This window comes from Etheostoma cragini, chromosome 12 (assembly GCF_013103735.1).
Source record: "Etheostoma cragini isolate CJK2018 chromosome 12, CSU_Ecrag_1.0, whole genome shotgun sequence".
NCBI lineage: Eukaryota > Metazoa > Chordata > Actinopteri > Perciformes > Percidae > Etheostoma > Etheostoma cragini.
The window spans coordinates 12,500,321-12,526,284 of record NC_048418.1 but is presented as its reverse complement, the minus strand read 5'-3'; the positions used below and the strand labels follow the sequence as shown (position 1 = coordinate 12,526,284).

The 25,964-nt window shown below is 37.9% G+C and overlaps 1 protein-coding gene and 1 long non-coding RNA gene across 5 annotated transcripts in view; both read right to left on the bottom strand.

Annotated features, from left to right (window-relative positions):
* pde1cb (phosphodiesterase 1C, calmodulin-dependent b) overlaps window positions 1-25,964 on the bottom strand; it is a 96,526-nt gene that overhangs the window by 26,351 nt on the left and 44,211 nt on the right. The gene's annotated exons all lie outside the window — the stretch shown is intronic.
* On the bottom strand, window positions 1,873-14,023 carry LOC117954799. Its single transcript, XR_004658894.1, has 3 exons — window positions 13,507-14,023; window positions 13,098-13,100; window positions 1,873-1,886 (listed from the first exon to the last, which is right to left on the bottom strand). It is a non-coding gene; the product is annotated as an uncharacterized LOC117954799 (long non-coding RNA).

The window sequence follows — 25,964 nt, the reverse complement described above, 5'->3', positions numbered from 1 at the left end:
AACACATTGTCCGGGGAACAATGCATGTACACACAACTGTACACATTTTCATGGCAATCCATTTGCTGAGACATTTCAGCCTGGACCAATGTGTTGGACCACCAATCAACAGACAAACTCACATTGCCATACATAGAGCTATGCCGCTAGTGTTGGCCAGAAGAAGAAAGACTGCATGAACAAGATCTGTTGTTGTGTTACTCACTAAAATGCATTGTGTATATCATTGGGGTCTAACAAATGTCAAGTGCATTTCCTCAACAATCTAAATGCTTTTTTAAAGAATTTTAAATCCAGTATTCTTAAAGAAGAATTCCAGTCAATTTCAACATGTAGGTCTGCTGTTTGTAAATCTGGAGCCAGTAGAGAGAAAAATTAAAACAATAGCTGTTGCCTGCACCATATTATCCTCCTGCTAGAGTTAGCACCCAACGGGCTTCAACAAGGCAAGTTTTAAACCTGTTGTTAACCTCTAAACATGTTCAAAATGTCATTACAAGTGCCTACCCATGTGAAGTGATTCCTTCCGAGTGAAAACGGCATATCTGACTGCAGTAGATGTGAAAGAAATGCATGAAAGTTGGGCTAATTCAGCTCTGTGTTGAGATCTCATGTTGAAATTGACCATAATTCTCCTTTAACAGCCATGTTTAGCTTGGAGTCTTTGTCTTCCCTTCCTTTGGCTGGCACATTGCAGCAAATCTTGACATGTTACCACCAAAAGTGTGACAGGATTGGTAGGACTGCATTGCATTTGATGAACAAAACAAACCCGCTCATAAAACCTTCAACTATGACAACACCTCATTCACATGCTGAAATATCTCTCTTAACTTCCTATAGAACAGTTAAATCAAGAGTAAGAAGTGGATAATGAAAGAAATAAGAAAAAGAGTTCACTGCACCATTACATTTTAAGCCACAGCAAATAACATGGTTGTTGCTTGTCCTGAATCAGCTTTTTCTCTGGCCTAATCCTAAATTTCCCAAGTGGACTCAGTGCCTAGGTCACTTTGCTGCCCACCTGAAGTCACTTTGCTGCCCACCTGACCAGGACTATAAACCCAGCGTGTTACCTCCCTTGGTAACAACAGCAGGTGAAATATGGTTGTATCAGATTTTCCCTTCTGTCCTGCATTCTGCAATGCACAAATGGGATGTGAGGAAAAAAGTATTTTTTTCTCTTAATTGTTTCTTTAAACACATTGAACATTTTGCTCTACATCTGATTGGTCTTTTGACTGAACAACGAAAATTGATTGGCCTTTTAGTTTAGTCTATTGTTAGCCAAACAAAAGCAACAAGCCTGTGTCAAAGCCTTTTTTTACAGAACCACTCACCCGAAGTGACATTTCTGTCAGTACATGCTAATGTCATTCAAGGTCTTTCCAAAGAAGCAGCACCAATGCAATTCAAGAAGTAACATCAAAGAAAAATACCAACTGATCACATTTCAACATGTATGCTGAATTATAGTCTGACAAGGAGCTTTGTTGAAGGAGATATGGTATTTTTCTATTCTTAGCAGGGAAGCTCACATGGCACACAGCCGTTCTTAATAACCATCTTTAGTGCCAACCAAATGACATATGCTGTGATTCTAGAGTTGAGCTTACCCTTCATCCATTCACTTACTTATAATTCTTAAAATAGCTGTCAGCAGCTTAAAGGGAATCTACTTTCTGTAAACCAATTGTGTTACAAAGCCATACAAGTTGAATCACATGGATCCCATGGATTGTAAAATTGTAAATGCTAATACTACTACTAATAATAATAATATTAATAATAATAAATGTAAATACTTGCACTGGTGTGTGTAATATATAAACAGAGGTTATTAAGTGTATATGGAGAATATTGCCTTGAAAAACATTTTGCTCAAACTGAATATTGCTGATACATAAGGGTGTGACGAGATCTTGTTTTCCGAGATCTCGCGAGAGTAAAACTTGACGAGATTTCTCGTCGAGGTGAAAAGTTGTCTCGTGAGGCGATGTGATGTCAGCGTGATGGAGCGTGAAATTACTATTGAAGATCCCCCTGCCACTTTTAAATCATTTGTGTGGCAACATTTTGGTTTTCCTGCGGAAATGATAAACGGCGAAAGAGTGACAGACAAGATGAACACAATATGTAAACATTGTAAGAAAAAAATGCCGTATACCACGGCTAACACGAGCACTATGCAAAAACACTTACAGCACCACCACAGCTCTCTACTAACTACTGCACCCACGACGAAAACATTAAAAGGGCAAACAACTCTAAAAGCCTTTGCATCTCTGCCACCGGTAAGTGCAAGAGCCACGGCAATAACGAGGGACATAGGCGTTTTCATTGCAGCTGATATGAGGCCATTTTCTGTGGTGGAAAATGTCGGATTTCGGCAACTCCTCCACACACTTTGTGACATTTTGTGATTTTTCAGTTGAATAAAAAAACTATTTTCCATTCATATATTTCATCGAGGATTTCTTAAATTTTTTTTAAAAAATCTCGTCTCGTCTCGTTCTCGTGAACCCAATCTCGTGATGTGTTTCGTCTCGTGGAGTAAGCGTCTCGTCACACCCCTACTAATACATATATGTGAGATCCAGATGACAGTGGAGACAAATATGGTGAGGGCACTGGACTGAGCTGCTTCTGTATGTGACTTCCAACATGCATACAGCACACATGTTATGAGCTGAGCTTAACACCAGAGTGCAGAACTTTTACATATAAATGAAGGTCTGTTACATTCAAGCCTGTGTTAAACTAATCACCATCAGTTGTACCAGAGTTGTGGTGTCTGGTGGCTGTGGCGTCATACCTGTGCTGGCACACGGGAAGTATGCCAATCCAGCTTATTTGTGCCCATAACGAATATTTTCCACAGCAACACTGTTACATGAGCAAGGGTCTGTTTCAGAAAGCAGGTTTAGTAAAAACTGACTTTGTTAACCCTGAGATGAGGAAAACTGTTTTTTTCTGTTTCAGAAAGGAAGTTATTAAAAGGTGCAGTAGGTAAGACTTAAAAATCTAACTTTCTGTCATATCTGCTGAATCTGATCCTATGTTCAAGTATTACTATGTGAAGCATGTTCAGATGCACCAATCAGGGCCTGGGGGGGTGGTGTCTAATGCGTGTCAATCACTGCTCATGCACACATTCTTTTTCTTGTTGGGGGAGGGGCTTAGGAGACCATTTTGGGCTTTAGCAGAAAAGGGGAAGGGACTGAGAAGTTGTTGATGTTCACATTGTCTGGGTCTCTGCAACCCTACCTACAGCACCTTTAAACCTGAGAGAGAGGTAACTCCAGCCCGTTTCAGAAAGAGGGGTAACTTAACTTCAGAGTCAGTTACTATGGTAACTGAGCCTGTGAACCTAACCTGGTGACGTCCATTCATTTAGTCAGTCTGTATCAGGCGCATTTAAGAGCAGTTTGTTATATGCATAAATAAAAATTGTAAAGAAAATTGTTTTTCTTCCCAGTCTATCAGTTACATAACCTTATCCGTCCTAATATCACAAACGTCACCCATCTTTTACGGTTATGTATGTTTCTGTTTCCTGTTTTATTTTAGTAGTTTGGTTTTCTGTTTTGTCTTGTCTTGTTTTACTTCCTGTCTGTTAGTTTTCCCGCTCTTGTGATTGTCTAATGTGTTTCACCCGTTCCCTAACCCTAGTGTCACCTCTCCTTTGTTTGCTCATTACCTTGTATATTTAGTCTTTGCGCTCCCCTTGTCTCGTGTCCGATCATTTTACTATTTTCATTTTGGATGGTGTGTTTGTTAGTCTTCCCTGTTTTGGTCTTGATGTTCCTGGTTGCAGTTAATTTTAGTTTTATTTGGACCTCCTTTTCTTTTTTTCACCTGCTTTTTCCAGATCTCCATTTGGTTTGTATATTTTTGGTTTGGAATTAAAATGTTTAGTAACTCCACTGTCCACCATTCTCCGGAATGTAACACCATCGTGAACATGCTCTTACATCCAACAGATTCTTCATGTCTCATTACGTTCTTTTGCAAACGGCAGTTTTCTTTACAACATTGGTGATGCGGAGCATATTAGTAAAGCCACTGTGTAGCATAGTGCCGTCAGAAGAATGTGACTTGCTCAAAAATGTTTTTTAAACATTTTTGTAGTGTTTCCTGGACAAAAATTAGTAAGAGCCATTAATAAGGAGTTCCACAGTATAGCAGGTAGATGATGTATCATTTACATTTTAACATACTTAAACAGTTGCACATTTGGTTTTTCCCATCTTGTATATATTTAAATATTTGTTCTTATATTCTTATATTTTTTTCTTATTATTATTATTATTATTTCATGTGTATTGTGTGTATGTATATTTTGTGTGCTGCTGTAACACTGTAATTTCCCATTTTTTGGGATCAATAAATATCTATCTATCTATCTATCTATGTAAACCCTTTGAAATAAAAGATTATGAATTTTAATTCTGTTAATGATGGTGGTGCAACCTCAGAATGGGATTACTAGGCCTAGTACTTTTACACCCGCAGGATTGCACCCAAATGAAATAGATTATAGGTTCAATACCCTTTCACCAGTAATATTATACTTATGATTAAATATGAAATGAACACACTATATTGGAACTTTTTTCAATAGTCAATACTTTCAAGCAACTTTCTCCCACGCAAATGCTCTCTCTTTCGCAGCAGCCGCTGTGTTGCTTTTTTAACAAAATATATGTTCAAACTTGCTGTATGTGACATGAGTATCTCCGCCAACCAGTTTGTATGTGGTTGTTACCATGCTGAATCTTAGTGTCATTGCTCCATTCATGCTGCCTTTTTATTGTGGTGGTGCAGGCGCCTAAACTACTCTCAAATCAGCGGTTCTGTTTCACATCTCAGGGTAAACTCCTAGTTCACAGCTACATGGCGTTATTATGAATCTCACTTCTTTCCTGGAGCACATCAACACTGTTTGTGTAATTACTTTCAATGCCAGAAGGGGAGAGAAAAACAAAATATGAATGTTTGAAACACACTGAGCATACAAAAGGAGAGCAAAAAAAATATTGAGGTCACCATTCTCTCTGAAAGATTAAAATACAAAGCTGCTGTTTTCATTAAAAATGCTAAAATAAAATAAATGTTTGATATGCGATTACGACAAAGATTTTGGGTGAAGTATCAACTAAAGGTTAAGCATGAAGGCAGTGGATCCTCTACTGAAATATGCAATCATCACAGCACACTAATTCATAAACAAGGAGTCTAAAGCTAAAGACGGTCATGTGTTTTGTATAGATTCTAAAACCCTCTAAGACAAAGTCATGATTTTAGGTTATATAAATAAACTTGTCATGGCTGTACCAGAATACGCACAGCTCAAAATGCTGTCTTGTTTCAGTCTGAACAACACAGCGTCATCTGCAAATTTGTGTAGTTTCAAAGAGAGCTTTTAAGAGAGTTGCAGGAGGAAACACCCCACAGCAGACCAAGTCCATTGCTGGAGGTCAGTGTCGTTTATGTGTGCTTCTCAAACTTATTATGTGATATCTCCTGTTGGACAACTCAATATTTCACTGACAGGCAGGGTCAGCTGGTAAAGCTTGACTTGTAGGAGCTCTGTTATCATGGTGTTGAAATCCACCTAAACAATTCTGGCATCTGTCATGCTGGGAGAAATTAAGGTGCAGTGCCATGTTCAATATGTCGTCACAGACCCTTGGCTTTACATGTGAACTTTAAGTAGTCTAACAGTGTGCCAGCTAAGAAGTGGATAAGGAAAATTTTCTCAGAGCTGTTTAAACTGCAGAGGTCAGAGCAACATTGCTGTTTAGGTAGGGATAAGGCATTTATGATTGGAGAAGTAGTCTTTTGCTTTCAGCAGAATATAAAGCAGAATACACACTCTTGTTTGCTTCCTATTCCAAGTCATATAACTTCAGGACTTTTAAACAGAATTGCAAATAGACTTTCAATATCAATTTCAATGTTATTATAGTAAAGGAAACACTAATCATCGGCTACAAACATGCAGAAGCCCTTGAACATGCCCCAATCAACTTACAGGGCTGTCAAAATGAACGCAAAAATTAACAATATAAAAACGCAAATTCCTTTCAACGGCACAATTTTTTGACGCGCGACTAACAAACACGCGTTCTGTAATTTGGGCATGTGCCGCGTTTTTTTGGGGAAATCAGCAAATTATGCAGCACCGCTGCACTCACTCATGTGATTTATCTCTCGGTCATAAAACATTATTTTGACCCACAGTGAGAACTTTGCTCACATACTTTGACTGTTATGAAGTCAGGGGAAGGAATTTTGCCACGCGTGCATCAAGCACTTTTGGCAAAAAGCCAGACTCTGTGACATTAAACATAAAGTAAGCACACTGACCACTGATAGTGCGCGCAACATAATTTCAGCGGCCGGCAACCCCCATTCAAGCATATGCCTTCACCGAGCCATCACAGTTTCTCTCACTTTATTTTTAGTTTGTTTCAATTTATTTTTTGTATCACCCTGTTTTGATCCAACTATGAAGAAGGGGATGTTTTTTGCGAGCCTTCCCACATGAGGTTAAACATAATTACATTGATGTATTCAGCTGACCAATGCACGTTTGTACTTGCACAATATGTCTGTTGCTGTAATGCACAAGGTCCATCCGTGTAAAGTGGGACACTACATTGTGTTAGTATTACCAAGTACTGCTACATTCAGGTCAATATGTCCATCTGTTGTTGCTTGATGGGCTTAAGTTTGCCATATTGGGCTTTGAGCATATTTTTTTTAGCATACAGGACCTTGTTTTGTGTATGTGTCTCCTCCTATGTTGATAGGAGCATTAAAGTACATTTAGAAGAAATAAACAATGTGTGATTAATTTGCAATTAATAGGGAATTAACTATGGACAATCATGCATCACAATAAGATATTTTAGCAATTGACAGCCCTAAACTTAACTCATAAAATCCCTAATATTGTTTCATATTATTTCCCCCCCAAAAAATTGTCAAATTCCAGCGGCCACTAGATGAAGCAGGCCAGTGACAGATCAGGGCAAAGACATGAGCCTTCAGCTGTCTGCCTCTGTATCTGAAGATGAGAGATTTATTTGTTTTCCCTCAGAGAGGCTGAGCAGAGTGCAAAGAAAGCATCTTCTTCCTCTATTCTCATTGCGTCCAGTTCTTTGGCCTTAACTGACCTGCTCAGAGAGAAGAATGGAAACGAAAAAAGAAAGGATTGGTTTCAAACTGGAGCCACCCAACAGTATACTGGGGGGGCTTCACAGCTTCTTGTGACAGCCAAAAGTGAAGATGAAAAAAAGATAAATTAAACAGCAGAGGGTAACATAGCAACAGCTTTTTCCTTCCTCTAACAATTGCTTCATCATTCAAACAAAAAACATATTCTCCACAACCACAGGGACAAACCTTTAAAAAAAATTACATGCATCCCCTTCTGACCTAACTCATAATAACAGCAGTTCCATTTCTGCTAAGCCACAACAACAGTCAGAACCTATTTTCCACACAGCAAAAAGCAAGTAAGGGGAAAAATGGTGTTGGTTGAGCAGAGAGCGCTACCAGGATGCAAAAATTGGTCACCGCCTGTGTTCCAATGACATTCCAGCCTAGACGCTGTGTAATCAATGGCCTCTGGTCAATGTAATCACCCGGGGAGATTAGCGTGCTTTCAGGGAACACACACAGGTTTTGGGGCTGATAAGCGGAACAAGGCCTGTAATAACATGATGACTTAGTTAAGCCGTGGTTACACATGTTCTGCAGCCTCCACTGTGATATACGACTGTAGATGAGAAGAGGTTCAACAATAAAATACTAGACTACTAGAGATTTTAAAAATTTAAATTTGAATTCGAGTTGAGAAGATAAAGTCAAACAGTATCTGGTTCCGGCTTCTCAGGTGGGGTAAGTTGCTGCTTGATTTTGTCTCGTGATCGTAAACTGAGTCACTTTGGAGGTTTCAACTGTTGGAGAAAAGTAACGGGACATTTCTATGATGTCAGCTTGGCCTCAGGGAAACTCTGATGATTAATCTGACATGAAAGAGCAAATGATTAATAATAATAATAATAATAATAATAATGAAAATAATTGATCGTTTCAACCCCAATTTAAACGGAACCTGTTTCTACCTAAGTAGATGGCATTATGGAAAGAATAGAGGATTTCACAGATGTCACTCTTTCAAATTAAATTAAAAAATGATAAGAATGCAGCTTGAAAAGAATACAAATAATTCAGCAGTATTGTGAAGAATAATATTTATGTGGGGGGGGACTTTTTACAGAAAAGCAAGCTCAAAGAGATGTTCTTTATCAATATGTTAGTATTTTACAATGCCAATTATTGTCTTCAGATTCAGGAACATGTCTATTACAGAGCAAGTGTGTCCTGTTAAAATATCCTCCCTCCTCTCATATTGAGTGTTGCTGTGGAGCGTGAACTAAATTCCTGAATGGTATGTAAATACAAATGCTAATGTGACACCCACACTGAGCATTGGTGGCCACTCAGTTTTGGGTGGGAACAACAACAGCAGGCTTTGGCTAAATGTTCCTGCTGCTGTTGATGGCTCTTATTAAAATTACAAATACTGTTACAGTGCAAGCCAGCTGCACACAACAGTATTGGTAACTCCTTCAAAAAGTATCTGTTCTAAACAAAGCCTTAACCGTGGGAGGTTGTAAATGACAGATGTGACAACAATGGTGGGGGACAGAAGAAACCTTAAAAGAGATCAGTGGTTGGCTGAATGCAGCCCACTTATGTCAGCGTCTGCCAATCAAATCCACACCATGAAGTAAAAAAAACTAAAAAAAACTTAAATAACACCATAAGAACAAAAAAAAAGATTAAAATCCAAAGAGGAAGACTATACATCAGTGATTAGACACTATAATAGATTTACTGTCCATTCTTTGTTCAGTATCCACCTTTAATGCAAGACACCAAACAGAAACCCATGAGCTATTTTGAGGCTTTCTTCTGTTATCACTGAAGATGAACACAATCAGCAATGATGTAATACACAAGTCACTCAAAACTTGACAGATACTGTATAGCACCGACACAACGTGTTAACTCTACCCACAGGTTATTTTGACCCACTGTTTGAAACACTGCTCATATAAACTGTCACAAATCTGTTAGTTGTACAAAACAATGAGCATTCAAATCTGGAAAGAAGTTATAATTGACAATACTGTAAGTAGCATTTGCATTTAATTGTAAAAAGAGCTAGAGTACACTAGGTGAATAACCCAGCAGTAATATAAAGACTAACACAACCAACCACCCAACATTGTTTGGGTGGTTTTCTATTCTTTGGTACTGAGTAAAGTTATCTTAGCATTGTCTTGATTCTTTATTTTTTATGCAATTAATTATTTTTAGTGTGCAGAGACAAATAATCAATGTACCAGTACATATTACTGAAATAATGTGCCGATATATTGCATAAAACGTGCAGCATGTAAATAAAACAGAGACAACATGCCGGTATTACACAAGTAACCACTTGACCTAAGCCATGTAATGCTATAATGCTTTGTAATTACCATTAATGCAGCTGTGCAGCGTTTACATTTTAGTTCAAAGCTGCTCCATAAGGACGTTTGTGTATAATAGGCAGTCTTATCTAAAGGGGATTGTGAAAGGGAAAGACGGTTGGTTCAGATGCTTCAAATTCTATATTTTCTACTCCCTCCCCCTCCTTTCAAATGAACTTTAGGTGTCTGGTTTAACCCCCTGGGTAGAACTCTTTTGACTGACAGGTAGGTTAGTAAATATAAGCAGACTCGGTGGAGTTTGCTTACATTGTACTGCAATATTTCTGGCTATGGTGTTCAAACACTCTTTAACCACTTGCTGTCATTTGGAGCCCAAAGTGTAAAAGATTGCTGTGACTTTACATTGTCCTATATTGTACATGTATGTAAGCACAGCATTTAGTGAGTCAAAGTGAAATGTGAATTTTATGCATATTCACTATATTAACAATATGACCCACTTTAACAAAATATAAAGAATAATATTACAGAGCATTGGGAACAGAACAATCATTTTTGTCCACGGTCAAATCAATGTTGACTTATATGAGCCGCTTAAAAAAAAAACTGATTCAGCAGATCCAGCCTGCGCCTAGTGACTCAATGAGAAGAGATGGACCATTTGGCAACACCAAAGGGTTGGTGTTTGATTTACCAGCAGCCAAGTCATCATTTTAAAAGGTTGCACATTCATCTGTCATGTGGGCTTTTATCATCCAGCTTAACTCTGAAATAAAGCACCATCAATTCATATTGCAGCTCAAGAATCTTAATTTAAAGTGCAATCTCTGATGTCTAGAAAAGCTTTAAGCAGATCATAAAAGTAGAGACTGTCCTCAGCCAAAAAAAATGACATAAATGTTTTGATTGCTCAAACACTGAATGTAAAATTCAGTTCCTTGGGTTTTATTTATGTGGCAATTAGTTGTGATAACATTGTATTCTCCAGAGTAATGTTGAGATCTGGGAACACAACCACACTGCTACAAGGAAGTCTGCTGGAGAAAAAACAATCCAACAATAGACAATCAGATTTACTAGCAAAATTAGCTAAACCATTTTCTACTTCCAGTTCTAAAGGTACAATCTTGCACTTCCGCCTTCCCTTAAAATCAAGCCGTTTTCCTATAACTTATCCCATTCGTTTACATTTTCAATTAATTCTTTGCTGGGCTATGTCTGAACCAATCATCCTGTTTCGACATTAATGGCACTGTTTAATGGCACCCTCATCCATTGAGTTGGCGGGTCAGAAAGTGTAGAGAATGTGTTGAAAAATACCAAAAACTGTTTTTAAACAATTTTTAAAATTCAAATTCCCACACCAACTTAAAAACTTTGTTTTTTTAGTAGAGAGTATGGCGCCATATCTGTCACACAGAATGACCCTAGAGGGAGAGCACTTTTGAGAGGGCGACAAATATAATATGAATGTGGTGGATAAGGGTGCATGAGTGGTTATGTTAATGAGCAAGTGCACATGTATTTGTGATGTGTCTTCAAGAATCAAAAGCCTTTCTAAATATAAACTACATTTTCTTTAATCCCAGTAAGCAATTTGTGACTTCTTGGAAGTTATTTGTTCTGCAGTGAAATAAAACAAAGCCAGCAGCTTAACGGAGAGCATTCATTCTGGACACAAGCCGCATTACAGAACCACAAGAGCCAGCAGTGCGTCACAGAAACATCGTGCTGTGTGTACCTGTATGTGTGTGAGTGTGTACTGTATGTGTGTTCTACGGTATGTGTGGGTGTTAGTATGTGACAGAATTACAGTAGGTAACACCTACCGGAGCATATAAGAGCATGGCCAGCGGCCAGAGGAAGGTATGAGTGGTGAACAATCATATGGAGGTTATACAGTGCTGGCATAACTGAAGGAAATGTTCCATCTGGTTGGAAAATACTCAAAGGCGGGATATTTAACAATTACCTGGTGTATAAGGAATACACGTTACTTGCGGGTAATTTAAAACAGTGTCAGCGGACTCTGTCAATTTACCAGTATGTTCATGGTGTTCCAACCCCTAGAATTCGGACACATGCAGGTGGTTCAGTCAATGCACGTGGATATGGGTTAAAGGGTTGCAGTTAAAAAAAGTTACATATACTTTATTATCTCTGACTCAAAGGAATTATGTTGTATATTGCTAATTAATATTACCAGATGTTTATCGTTGTTTTTTTCTAAATGAAGGAACAATCATTGCACGCAAATCGTAGGAAGGGGATTAGGGTCAAGAGAACTGTGAATAATACACCATAATAACCATAATAAACACCAAACACGCATGAAACGGGAAAAAGCAGACATTGGCATTTAAGATGGTGACTCGCACCATTAATTAGCTAAAGTTGGTAAAATGTGTAGAGAGGAGAGGAGGTCAAATTGAAGCAAAAAAACGTCTAGTAAAAATCGCGAGTGCATTGGAACGAAGACATTACTGCAGGATTGCATAATCAAGGATTTAATGGACTCACTAATGACTGTACTATTATCTGCCTTTGTTTTAATGGCTTTTGAGCAACACAGCACAGTGTTTTTGAAATCTACAGTTACAAAAGTATTGTTTTGCATCACAATCACAGAGAGCTTGTGCTGCCAGAGACACAAGTGCTTGCCATGCTTACAGGTACACAATGATAGCTTTGACATAAATACATTATTAAATAATGATTATCAATAATCATGTATCTCAAACAAGTGTTAAGTCTCTGCAGTCAAACCTTTGGTTGCCTGCAAGGTTAGAAATCAACTAAGAACTTGTGGTATAATTTAGAAATTAGTCAGCAGTTATTTAAAGTATACCAAATGTGTAGTATCAGTGTAAGAAATTTAAAAAAAACATTGGTCTTTGGGCGTGCTAAACATAACATCAAACTGGACTTTATCTGTATAAAAAAATAATCATAAAAGGCTGAAACCTTTGTTCGTAGGAAGTTCAGGGAGTACATTATCTAAAATCAGCAACATGTAGTTCAAATTTGCATAAAATAGCTGGAAATGGTACTGCAGCACACAGATAATATGCCTATTATTCTCTCTGCTACTTGATTAGCGAAGCCAGCAGAGTGAAGCAGCACAACATTCAACACGCAACCTCACAGCAACTCAAGTTTGTTAAAATGCAAAAGATAGATATTTGCAATTACAGAAACCTTGGTGTGTAATCAAGGTTCAGTGGCCTGACACAAAACAGCCCAACTGCACTAATTGACCTCACCAAGCTAAATCTCCTGTCACTCCAACATTTAACACAGGGGAGTGATAAACATATACAGTTATGAAACATATTGTATGTCTTTCTTCAGTGTATTCAATTTATCTACATTATGACACATTTTTCCTGCTACTATATGTGTGTGTAGTACAATGTCCACTCTGAATACACTGCTGTGTTTCTGAGAGCTATGAAACACAAGAATTAAAAACCAAACACCATAACACAAAAAAACACCACTGTGTCTGTAATCTCACATACAAATCTTCTCCTTGATGTCTCTCCAGTGACCATACCTCCAATAAGAGCTGTCCTGTCAAACAAGCTCTGTCCCATGACATGTGCCAGCCCTGTAAACATAATCCTTAACAAGTTACATAACCAGAGAGATTAAAAAATGCATCCCCTGGCCAGCGCAGGTCTATAAGAGACAGAGGCAGAGAAAAATTGTATGTGGATATGAGTCTCACTAAGTAAACTTGTCAGATTGCGTGTTTGTTGACTTAAAATGACACTGAGTACCAAGTTTGAAACAGTAAATGTTTTATGGCCATTACATTTTGACACAAATATTTCTTTTCCACTAAATGGTGCTGTCTACCTTATCAAATCACTGACAAATCCAAGTTGTGGCTGATTGTTCAGAGTTGTGAACCATATTAGACTTAAAGACAAAGTAAAATGTAAAAAGGCAAAAGTAAAAAGTATTTTTCGGGTGAAATAAAGTGAACTTAGGAAATTTGTGTTTGCTAGATTATTTCTCTGTGGTAACAATGATTTTTGGCAATAAATCTTATACCGTTGGAAAGCCTGTTTAGTTCCCTTTCAAATGCTGCCCCACTTGTAAGGAACAGGCATTTGTGAGATGAGTAGCAGAATTGAGTACGTGGGTTGCGCCCATGAAAAATGGGCCAAATCTTCTCTGCCAATGCCAAATAGCTTATTCTGCCATTGACTCATTTGGTGTTTGGTGGATTGGATGATTGAAGTTTGAAGAAACAAGACATATTGTCAATTTAACAATTTATTTATTTTATAAACAGGAGCCTCAGTAGTGTGTGGAAGAACCATACACACCCTGGCACCTCCTCCTTATGGTGGTCACCAGCCTGGTCACTCACTGCTGTGGGATGGCATCCCATTATTTAACCAGCATTTGTTGCAAGTCAGCCAACATGGTTGTGTTGGTAACTCTGGCACAGACAGCACACCCAAGCTGATCCCAAAAGTGTTCAATGGGATTGAGGCCAGGACTGCTGGCTTCCGAATGTTTTCTGTTTTAACTGGGCCTCTTATGCAACTGCATTTGTCAGTTTTGTTTGGTCATGTTTTATCGCTTCATTTAGTGTTCCCCACTTTGTAACAAGGTCATTAAATGCCAGAAATTCAAAACAATCTAATAAAGTAAAACAAGATTTGAATTCCTATGTAGATGAGCCATGCAGTGCAGGCTAGAGATTTAAAAAAACATTCTGTCTGTCTGCCTCTGCCAACCACAAAAACACAACCACACACACACACACACACACACACACACACACACACACACACACAGTGTACATTTCACTACTTAAAATCCTGATAAATTGAGTCACAGAGTTGAAAAGGGGTTCCTCAAATCCAAACTGACACCAGGGTGCACTTGTGCAAACCACTTAACCCCCAGCTGCTGAATTAATGATGCTCAGTGACCAAAAGTTTAAAAAAACAACTGTTGAAATATCTGGCAGCGACCCAAAGTCAAATGTGTGTAATGACACCAATAGAAAGTAAGGTGTCGCCAAAAACAGAATATTCATACTTGGCAAACCCAGAACTAATTGTTTAAAAAGCATAATTTATCACTAATAAAACAAATTATATATTTAGATGTAACTTCTGCTAAGAATAGTGATCAACCCAGGAACACTCTGGTTTCACCATCAGATGTTTAGGAATCTTTCCAGCATGGATTAGCTTGCACCACACTTGATGCCAGCAGCAGGTGTTGTCATTGTCAAATGCTACTGCTAAGTTAATGAATCAAATATATATACTGTATATGGATTTTCTCCAACCTGACAAGCACATGTCAGCACAGCAAACTCAAACCTTTCAACAACAACTATCACAAGAACAACAACCAATCTACTGCAACTGAAGGGTGGGAAAAAAATTCCCTCTGACTGCGGAAAGTGAAGATGACTTTGAGAGCAATTAAAAAACTCAATTACACGTGAAGACTTGGCAGTAAATAAAGCAGAGCACAATATAAACAAAACTATCACATGCAGACAGACAATGGTTTGTCACAGAAGACAGGACGTTCGCTGATACAAATGCTTGCATGTAAGTGATATCTCTGCATAGCAGTGCTTCTTTACTCACAACATGCTAACTGGCAACATAGGATTCCATACTAAGCTAACTAGCGGCAGCCCTGCCAGTGTTGCAACGTACTAAAACAATGCATGCACTGAGACAAAAAATGCGTTGGCCCACCTATCTACAGACTGCTAGGGGAGACCGTGGTAAGCCCTTTTTTAACAAACGGGGAAGTATTCCTTTAAGGAAACCCTTTGTCCTTTATTGCTCTCCAGCGTTGTATATCATTTCACATGGGGCAGCAAGCGCCACCTAAACCTTATACTTGCAGGCAAAATCATTAAAACTCACGACCTGCTATTTTCCCAGGCTGTCCATGACCTGGAGCTGTGTCTCTTTTTCCTCCAAGGCCTTTAGTTTCATGCTAAATTCCTGGGCTAAAATATTTTTCTCTTCCAGGAGGACTTTGTCCACCATTTTAACAGACATTTGATTATATTGTAATCTATAAATTGTATGCCCAAGCCATTATGTGGTGGAGGTCACTGATCTGTTGCAAAAGTGTCTCTGTGGAGGGCATTATTGTTGTACGAGGGTTTCATTGTGGTTAAGCATTTCAGTGTTTCAATTGAGCTTCTCAGTGTGCTTGAGGAAGGAGTTGCTGGCTTGACAGAGGGACTCAAAAGCATTAAGGGTGATATTCTGCTCTTGCCAACTAATTTTTGCCTTGAAAAGGCCTTTTTCTGTCATTAATGAATCCTTTGTATCTTTCTTTTTCCCTAAAAGAAGGATTATTGTATTTCATAATAAAAAAAACATCTGAATAAGATGTATTCCCACTTCATCTAACAAATATTCTTCAGTATTCCCCTCACTTTTTCTCGCTTCTTCTCCCTCAGTCCCCTCCTCATTCTTTGCAACACCCTAATAACAGCCTTCACTTCCCTCGTTCGCAGGATGTAAATACCTTTTGTAAATTGTATATTACAAACAAGATTAAATGGTATTAAACCACATGTATAATAAACAATAAAAGGTACATTACTAGATCAATTTTAAATATTATGTTTAAAGAAATGCTCTTCAGGGAAACTACAATTATCATGTCAAGTGTCGCAAATCATAAAATCCAATTTGAGACACGTTCACGTCACACATATGCATCTCCGTTGGCCAGATTAATCTGGTTCCCCATGCTACATCCCAACTCCAAGTTGACAAATTTGGTGTATTTAATGAACTCCAAATAATATAAATATGTCTAGCCAGTCTGTGATACTATTGAAGGGCAGGGTCAATGGCAAATTTCTCAGAGCACATTCTGAAATAGGCTGATTTGAAATAGTATGTGTATACTCATAAGAAAGCTTTTTTATTTGGACATTTGAAATCAACACAATGAATGCATTCCATTTTTAACAGGACATACATACATAAGCACGGCAGAGGAATATATGAGCCTAGGACAATGTAAAAAGGTTCAACGTTTAGTGGGACTTTAGGGAGGTTCCAGCTTGGGAACATTTGTAAAAATGTACCATCACCATCAACTTTGACTGTCCTGTCATGGGTGATTTATGTGTATTATCTCATGCCCTGAGAAGAGTAGATGGAGAACAGTGAAGGTTACTGATAGATACAGAGGCGGGTTGGGTTGAGTTGATATAACCTTATACTGTACCTACTGTGAAGATAATCCCATCCCTGAAGCAAAAAACAATGGTATCTGTGACTTGTAGATGGACAACACACACACGCACACGCACACACACGCACACACACACACACACACACACACACACACACACACACACACACACACACACACATACACAGGTCAGTCAGCCAATTTAATGAATTAAAAGAGGTTTAATACAATTCTGTTTGTCTCTCAGCCAGGAACATTATAACAATCATTCAGAGGTTAAAATCCAGACATAGTGATAGCCAACTATGGCTACATCTGAGTTACTCTAATGATGAGATCAACACAGAAACAGTATGGCATATCCTTTTAAGCTGAATTACCTTGATGGTGCCATTAGGGGAACAGATATGCATGCTCATGTGGAGATAATGCTGGTTAATTCTAAAACACAAAGAGGAAGAGATTGTGATATATTAAGAGAGAAGAAGGCGACATGATAACGCAGCGGTTTTCGGTCCTTTCCTGGTCTTTCAAACGCCACGCGCACGTCCGCGCACTCACACACACACACACACACACACACACACACACACACACACACACACACGGATCAATACAAGCTGTGGTGAGAGAGGTCATCCCTGTCCTTCAACCCCTGGACAAACAAGGACATCAGAGTGCACTTTCTTTGGCAATGGGCCACATTGCACAACACAGCAAAGACCTTGCAACCGCAGCATTTATTCCCAATGAACCATTATTCAGTCCAGCTGAAGTGCCTCACATATGGGCATTCAACATTTGAACATCTTATAAATGGTACTGGTAAATTATGAATCACACCAAATGTATGATGAGGTTTTGTACAAAATGCATTAAATAAAAATTTAAAAAAATACCTCTTGAATTAAGACTTTGTTGTGTATGTGTCCTTGGGTATTATGTACACAGCTAAACATTCACCCACTGTACTCTACATGCAGGAAAGTACCACATTATGAGCTCTCAACAAAACTGCCAGCTCCGTAGAGAATAGGAAAATGTAACCAAAGTAGAACCATAGACTGTTAATATTGAGGGTAGAACATACAGATTTTTGTCAATAAAGTTTCAATATTCACTTTTCTACAAAATAATATATTAATAATTAATAGAGTAGTTCAATCATTCAATCATTGTCATCAAACAAAACAGCTCCTGTGAAGTTTCAGTTTTCACTCCATCATTCTTGTACTTCCATCATTTCTTTGTTGATTATATTTTTTTTAGTACTGGATATGTGTTGTCACAGTGTTCAAGCAAAACTAGTTCCAATATGACAGAATTTCATTCGATCAGCTATAAAATCCTGGAAGACATTATACAACATTTGAAAACCTCCTCCTGTTGCCTTGATATTCTACCAACGGGTGTTTTCAAGAATGTTTTGAATTGTTTGGCTTCTGATCTTCTACAGATTGGGAACACATCTCCTCTTTCATGTATCTTTCCACAGGCCCTGAAAACACATCACTAATGAGCAACTGTAGGCCAATATCAAACCTTCCGTTTTTAAGTAAAATCATTGAAAAATAGGTTTTTCCACAACCATTTCTTGTCACTAAAAAACTGTTTTGATACCTTTCAGTCAGGTTTCTGACCACACCACAGCACTGAGACAGCTCTTGTCCAAGTCTTTAATGACATCCACTTTAACACAGATAGTGGCAAAACTACAGTCTTAGTATTACTTGATCTCAGTGCTGCATTTGACACGGTCGACCATGACATATTACTAGACCAATTGGAAAACTGGGTTGGCCTTTCTGGCTCAGTACTAAACTGGTTTGAATCTTCCTTACAGAATAGAGACTACTTTGTGACAATAGGTAATTATACATCCAAGGATACAAATATGACGTGCGGAGTTCCCCAAGGCTCCATTCTGGGGCCTCTTCTGTTTAACATCTACATGCTTCCACTGGCTCAGATTATGGAAAACAACAAAATAAGTTACCATAGTTATGCGGACAACACACAAATTTACATAACATAATTGCCAGTAAAGTACAAGTTACTCCAAATAGTATTTAAGTATAGTTTAGAAACATTTAATTAGTTGTTTTCCTACACTGTAATCAGGTATGCATGAGAGTAAACTGTATATTTTCTTTAGATTCCACCGTCATTTAATAATGATACAGGAAGATATCCATCAATATATTGCCCTCAAGAAAACCGTGCGATGTTGCCACAATACATGTTGCGCTTTGAGTCGAGTACTTTTTCTTGATCTTGTACCTAGCTATTCGGTTAGTGAGTGAAAGGTTTAGAACTATTCTCTGAGGGTGTGTACAGTCAATCTGGGTGATCCTTTACTAGGGTAAGGAAATAAAAATACAAGAGGCAGGTACCCAAAGTGCAAAAACTACAAATGTAATTCGTGACATTTACTTTGGGTCCAGAAAATACCTACAGTGTGTTAACATGGTGCAAAAGACAACCCTGTCTCACGTCAGTTTGTTAAATGGTCACGTAATTTTGATTTATTAATTTGTGTCACAATATTCACGTTTATTACATGTACATGTAACAAATTTCGAACGTGACCATTTCATAAACTGCCATGATGCTGGGCTGTTCTATCAACAAACGGGGATATGAAACGCTAAATGCTGGGCACAAGGGAAAGATAAAGGCCACTGCAACACGCAGGACACAATCCCCGGAGTTAAAGTCCTGTGTTGTTTGAGCCGGTCACCACCCGACCAACCTCCCTTTCTCCCAAAAATCAATAGATTAAATAACGCAACTTTGCAATGACAATTTCACATACTGCCATGATAGGATGCAAAAGACAGCAAAACACTTTGGAAGAGATTCCCCCCCACTAGTATTTTACCCAAAATGTAATGGTAGCAATAAACGGCACCCGAAAAGCAAGCAACAGTATTCAAATTTTTAGAAAAGGAAGACGTGTAGCAGCTCTATAGTGTATGAGTTCATTTTAACATTATGGAATTGGTACTAAAAGAAAACACAAATGGTGCCTCCTTCAGTGGTTGGTGATGAGTTTGCAAGACAACTGATGAACAACAACTGATAAATTGCCATGCCACAGAATTAAAGTCTAGACCATTTCACATTGCTTAAATGCTTTTACTTTGCAAAAACTAAAAATGACTTTCCTGTTTTACTAAAGATAATATATGCAGGTGTAAGTCTCTGATTGTATCTTGGTTACAAAAAGCTGGTTTCGGATCCTTTTTTCATTTACATTTTTAGATGTTTAGAGTGGTAGAGAAGAAAAAGGCATTCCACCAACACCTAACTATCCCTCAAGGCATCTAGAGACACCAAATATCTCCATCAAATACCACACTTTTCAAATTAACATTTCTTTTATGACTCAATTAAGCTTCACAATGTTCAGCATAAACAAACAATAGTGTGGAGATGAGAGGGCTGTTGAGCTCGCCGGCCACTTATTTACTTTAGATTGTAGGACTGGGAAATGAGGTCTCAGTTAGACACCAGTTTGATGAGAGGCATTGCTAATGAAGAGTGTGCTATGGTAGACCCCCCTAAACGTCTATGCACACAAACCGTTTAAATCTTTAAAATTAACTGAACATTAAATGCTTTAAAAAAAAATCTGTTAGTCGTGTATTGTCCTGTATCTGGGATTGCAAAAAAAATAAAAGTTAGGACAATTTGATAGTATATAAGACTGGTCCTATGGTTTGTGTGTCCATTTGCAATGGTGGGTAAAAATAGGGAAAATACATGATTCATTCTGCACCATAGTATTTGTCACATGCAATAATTTGTATTGGCCAAGAGTGACTGAACTCCCTATGGTACCAGTACCGTCCCACTACTCGTCTTCTTGGTGACATTTCATACTAACCGCCACTATTTAGCATTTATAGGCATACAAGACTGTTTGATTGTGTTATGTGTTTATGTTAAAAAGAATAATTTCGATTTTTTTTAACTCCCAGATTGCGATGTTAGTATCTGCCTTTAAAATCCAGTATTGGTTAGGCTATAATGTTAAGCCTGTATAGGCACATTTTAAGTGTTTATTTCTTTCTAAGATACAAGAAGTGGCTTAAGGTTCTTTTTTTGTCAAACTACTATATCTAGGGTGAAGAATGAACCTTTAAGCTCAACATGTCTTCATGTGTGCAGTTTTAAACCCATTTATAAACTATTTAAAAAATTGGAGGTTATTATTGTTGTCAAATACATTAATTACCACCTGTCCTAGTATCGACTAGTGTGTTATAACCTTAAGTAAAAATGTGTTTGCATATATTGCATATACTTGCTTAATGCTTAATGAGCAGTGTAAATTTAATTGAATTTAACTCACTTTAACTACATAAAAGGCTCTTGACAAGCTTCATACAATTTTAAAACTGTAACTGCTGTGTTTGGTTTATATTTTAATAATTATGCATCTTTTTAGTAATAGAATGATCCAAATGTTGCACAGCAATTCTTTATCTGAATAAGTTATTATGCATTTATTGTATTTCATTATTTTCATTTATTAAAATGTAACCACCTCCAGCATAAAAGGATCTAATCATCTCCATATCATCTTGTGACGCAGCATAATGTGACTCAGAATAATGTAATTCTCCTGAATTAAAAACTCTCCAAAACCTACAGTGTTAACACGTGTATCAGCCATACCATATGTGTCAGGATAAATAAACATGACTGAGGAAGTGTACAATACGTTTGAGGCATACAGTGTGAAGTCCCCATGAATTTAACTGTCTAAAAGTGAACTACTGTGCTGACTGTTTATTTTTAGGAGAGGATGTTTAGTCCAGCATGTCCAAAAAAAGAATGAAAAAAACTGTGACAGAAAGCAGAGACCTGACTGCGTCACAGCTGCGATTCACAGCATTCCTGCTAAAGTAACATCAAAGCAAACACCAGTAGTTTCTAGTCACATTTTTACAAAGCAATTTACACAGAAAAGCCGGTATGATGAATGTGTGCAAACATGTCATTCTCACTTACACACAAACAAAAGCACACAACTAAAGTAATTATCAATCTTTTCCTGTTTGAGAAAAAGGGCTTTCTACCAATTGACAGACAACATTTTTCACTTTACTATGCCAAAACCTTCACTGTCCTCCGTTTACATAACAGCTAAGCAGCAACAAAGAGCAAAAGACCACATCCCTAATTGTCTGAACACAACACTATGACAGCTGTGAGAGTGAAATAAAGAAACTCTGGAGCTATAAAGCTCTGTAAAGCCAAGCGGAGCTGCAGAGTTTGGAGATAATTAGGTTCATCACTACCTTTCACATTTTATTTGATAAATTTCTATGGAAATATTGATTATAGCCAGTTTAAAGTAGAAGATAACACAAACCCTGCAATAAATATGCTACTACAATGATTGAACAACACAATGTTTAGTTTAATCGTGTAAATGCTGATTCAGCAGTATTCACAGTAGTGTTATCAGATCTCTCTTTCTTTGGTCGCCTCTAACTTCTGCATACATCCAACAGAGGTGTCAAAAGTATTCACATTCATTACTCAGGCCGAAGTATAGATACTAGGATTTAAATAGACTTCTGTAGAAGTTGAAGTATCAATTTAAGCTTTTTACTTTCAGTAAAAGTGTAAAATTACTGGTTACAAAACTACTGAAAGTATAATAGTAAAAGTAACGTAAGGGACAAAAAAAATAATATCAATATTCTTTTTCAAATTAGACGGCGAGTTTTGGAAGCAAGTAGCTCGTGGTACTTGTGTGCGCAGAGCTTGCATTGCATTCGAAAGGAGTTGTTTTTGCATCCAACCATTTTGAAAAAGTCTTCCAGGTAAGGCCAGGGATGTAAAGGTTGGCTGGTCTTCCTGGCTACCAATCTCCTCGCTGGTGCTTGGTTGGGACATTTCACTTAAGCCACTGACATCTTCGTACTAGGCTGCATACGTCTGCTATTTCCTTGCTGGAGTGTGACGTGATATGTGTCATGTGCACGTGCGATGGATTGCGTACAAATACCACAATCAAATTTACTCTGTGCGGAGGGCGCGATTTAAGTGGATAGATTTTTTGTTTTTTTGAACAATGACAAGCAAAGCCAAACTGAAATAAGAGTAACAAGGCAATATTTTTTAAATGTAAGGAGTAGAAAGTACAGATAATTGTTTGTAAGTAGTAGAAGTAAAAAGTCTGCTGTGAAAGAATTACTCCAGTAAAGTATAGATACCCAAAATTTCTACTTAAGTAAGGTATTTGTAATTCATTACTTGACACCTCTGATGTCCAGCTACAAATCATTAAAATATCAAAATATTCAGCTCTTTAAGAACATGATGGGAAATTTTCAACTTTTTCTTTGCTTATAATGGGGTGAGTATTGCTTGACTTAGTGGGTGATGACATCACTAGAGTAGCAAGCCTTGGAAAATCATCTTAATGGTATTATTCAACTTGTTAAAGACATTCACATTACTTAGACCATTTCTACTTTTGCACATTTCCCTACAACTTCATATTTTCTTACACATTGAAGCTAGCAATTAAGTGTAGCAATAGGTTTTCAGAAAACATTAAATTATTCCACTTTTGTTCCATACATTACATTGATTTTAAAATGTATAGTAATTTAAACCATTCCCACTTATCCAGGTATTCTCACTGCTTTCCCTTCTTACGCATTAAAGCCAGCAATCTAGTTTAGCTTTAGCAATTTAGCTTTTCAGAATTCACAGGCGTTTTTCTGCAGGAAATGCTATTTCTAGTTGGAAAGAATAATTCAGTTGAATTACACTTTGCCCCACCATTTCTATGCCCCTACAACAAATTCCCCCAAATGATTTCCATACACATGAACCAGGGCTTCACATCCAGTGATATACTGCATGAAAATGTGTTTAACTGCAACCCTGTCTACTGAAATAGAAACTACATTTATATGAGGGGGTTCAAACAATCAATACTCTGATTAAAATTGACTTCATTCAATTCATTTTCTATTAACATGAGGGAATGTATATTTAACAGGTTGCAAAATTGATATGCAATCTTATCCGCTTGTGGTAACTGTAGCTTTACGCATTTTTTTCATGGTTAGTTAAGCTGCTTGCAGCAATGGATTAAAGTGTGCAGAGTTGAGAAACCTTTATTAGCATTTAACCAAAACTATGATATAATTTTCCCTAACCTTAACTATTTTTGTTACCCAAACATAACCACATCCGTGACTCAGGATGCTTGTTTTTTCTGGTGTCTGCATGTACGCCCTACATATATCCTAACTACCTACAGCTCCGATGCGGTACATAAATGTAGTACTCAATTCACACAAAAAATGTGGCCGCCAAACACAATCAAGGTTATCAGCACAGCATAAATGTGGCTGTATCTAACTTCTTCCAAGTTCTGGTCATTCAAGATCACTCAGAGCTCATTCCCATACTCCACCAACTTCCTTTGAAAGCACAGGAAAGCTCCGTATACATACATATTACCTAGATCAATCTTATGCATTCTTTTTGCCTTTATCCATCTCCTGCTTTAGCAGGGGAAACCTATTTTGCAGACATAGTCTTTCACATTGGTTATGACAGAGGCTGTGGGCCACAGAAGGTATGTGAATACACTATATGTCTGCAACTCCCACTAGGACCCAAATGACTGCAGCTGAAGATGAATGAGGTGAGATGATAGATAGCTGAATGGAAAGAAATGTACACACAGTATAACACAAACACACACACTGATGGCTGCTAGTCATCACACATGAGTACACACATTGAGCATTCAAAACACCACAGGTTGATGTCTATTTTTTGCATTCTCACACAGTGTGAACTAATATTTTTACTCACTCTGAAATATGCAAACTGACACTAAGAAATAGTCACACATTGCTGCTCTATCTCTTTGTCTACTCGGGGTAATACCCTTTGGACAAACGGTAAGCAGGGACCAGGGCAGAGATGGGATAAAGCGGCAGGGGGGTTGGAGGAAGGATGGATATAAACAACCAGATTAAGGAGACAATATGCACCATAAATCTGCAATATTATCTGCTACAGGCAGCAGGAAGTGTAAGCCTTGTGTGAAGTTTCTGCTCTCATCTCTGCCATAGCCTCAACTTAGGATAAAAGCTAATCATTTAGGTCTTCGTAATCAATCTTCAGACTAGCAATACACTTAGCTAAATAATGTACTTCTGAGGTATTCAAGAGAGAAAATAATCTGGGTAGAAGGCCTTTGCTGTATAACTAAAATACAGTGCTTCTGCATGCACTCTTTTAAAGTAACTTTATGATAAGCAAAGAAAACTAAATAGTTTCAAAGTAATTTGGCCCATTGTGTGCAGCTATTGATGGGTATTGTTTGGCATGAACGGGAAATCCATCACACTTCAGTATATCCAAGCAGGGATTTTTCTATGTTGCATATGTCTGTGAAATAGTTGTGTGTTGTGAATCAGAGAATGTGAAAGTGCATGTGTTCCAATGCACAAACTAAAGGGTGTCTTTTAGCACCTGCCTGGTTTAGAAAACTGTGAATCATGCTAACTGAGGCGGTTACCTTGGAAAAGAAAGGAACACCTGATGTGGAGTGGAGGGGAAGGAAAAAGAAAAAGAAAAAGAAAAAATATTGGTTGACAAGAATGTAATTAGCCAAAGCGTGAAGATCCAATTGAGCCAGGCAATTAACCCCTCTAATCATCAGGTAGTAGAAGATACAAGGAGATGGGGTGAAGGGAGGAAGAAGGAGGAGAAGAGAAGTCAGAGGGAGCAAAGAAACAGCAAGAGAGGCATAATCATTAGTGTATCTGTTCTGTAACCCACAGCAAGACAATGAAACACAAAATCACAACAATAGGTTTTTTTTAATGCATTAGGTTAAAACACACACAAAATGTTCACTAAACAACGTGAAAATTTTTGTAGCAAAAAAAAAGCCACAACTCATCAAAACAATTACAGAAGAAACAGCGAGTCATTAATGGCTGAAATTGAGGTCTTGAGCTTGCTCAGCTGGACTGCTCTCTGTCAACGCACCCACAGACTGAAACCAAGAAACAAACTCCTTAGTTTTATATCATAAAAGGTGGAGGTGGAGAGTGTAGGTGTGGCCTTGACCAAATGCCACTTTGCTCATTTGAAAGCCATGAGGCTTAATTCTCATGGGCGGGCAAAGCAGAGAAAGGGGAGGTAACCTTGATCCTTATGACCTCATAAGGGACAATATTC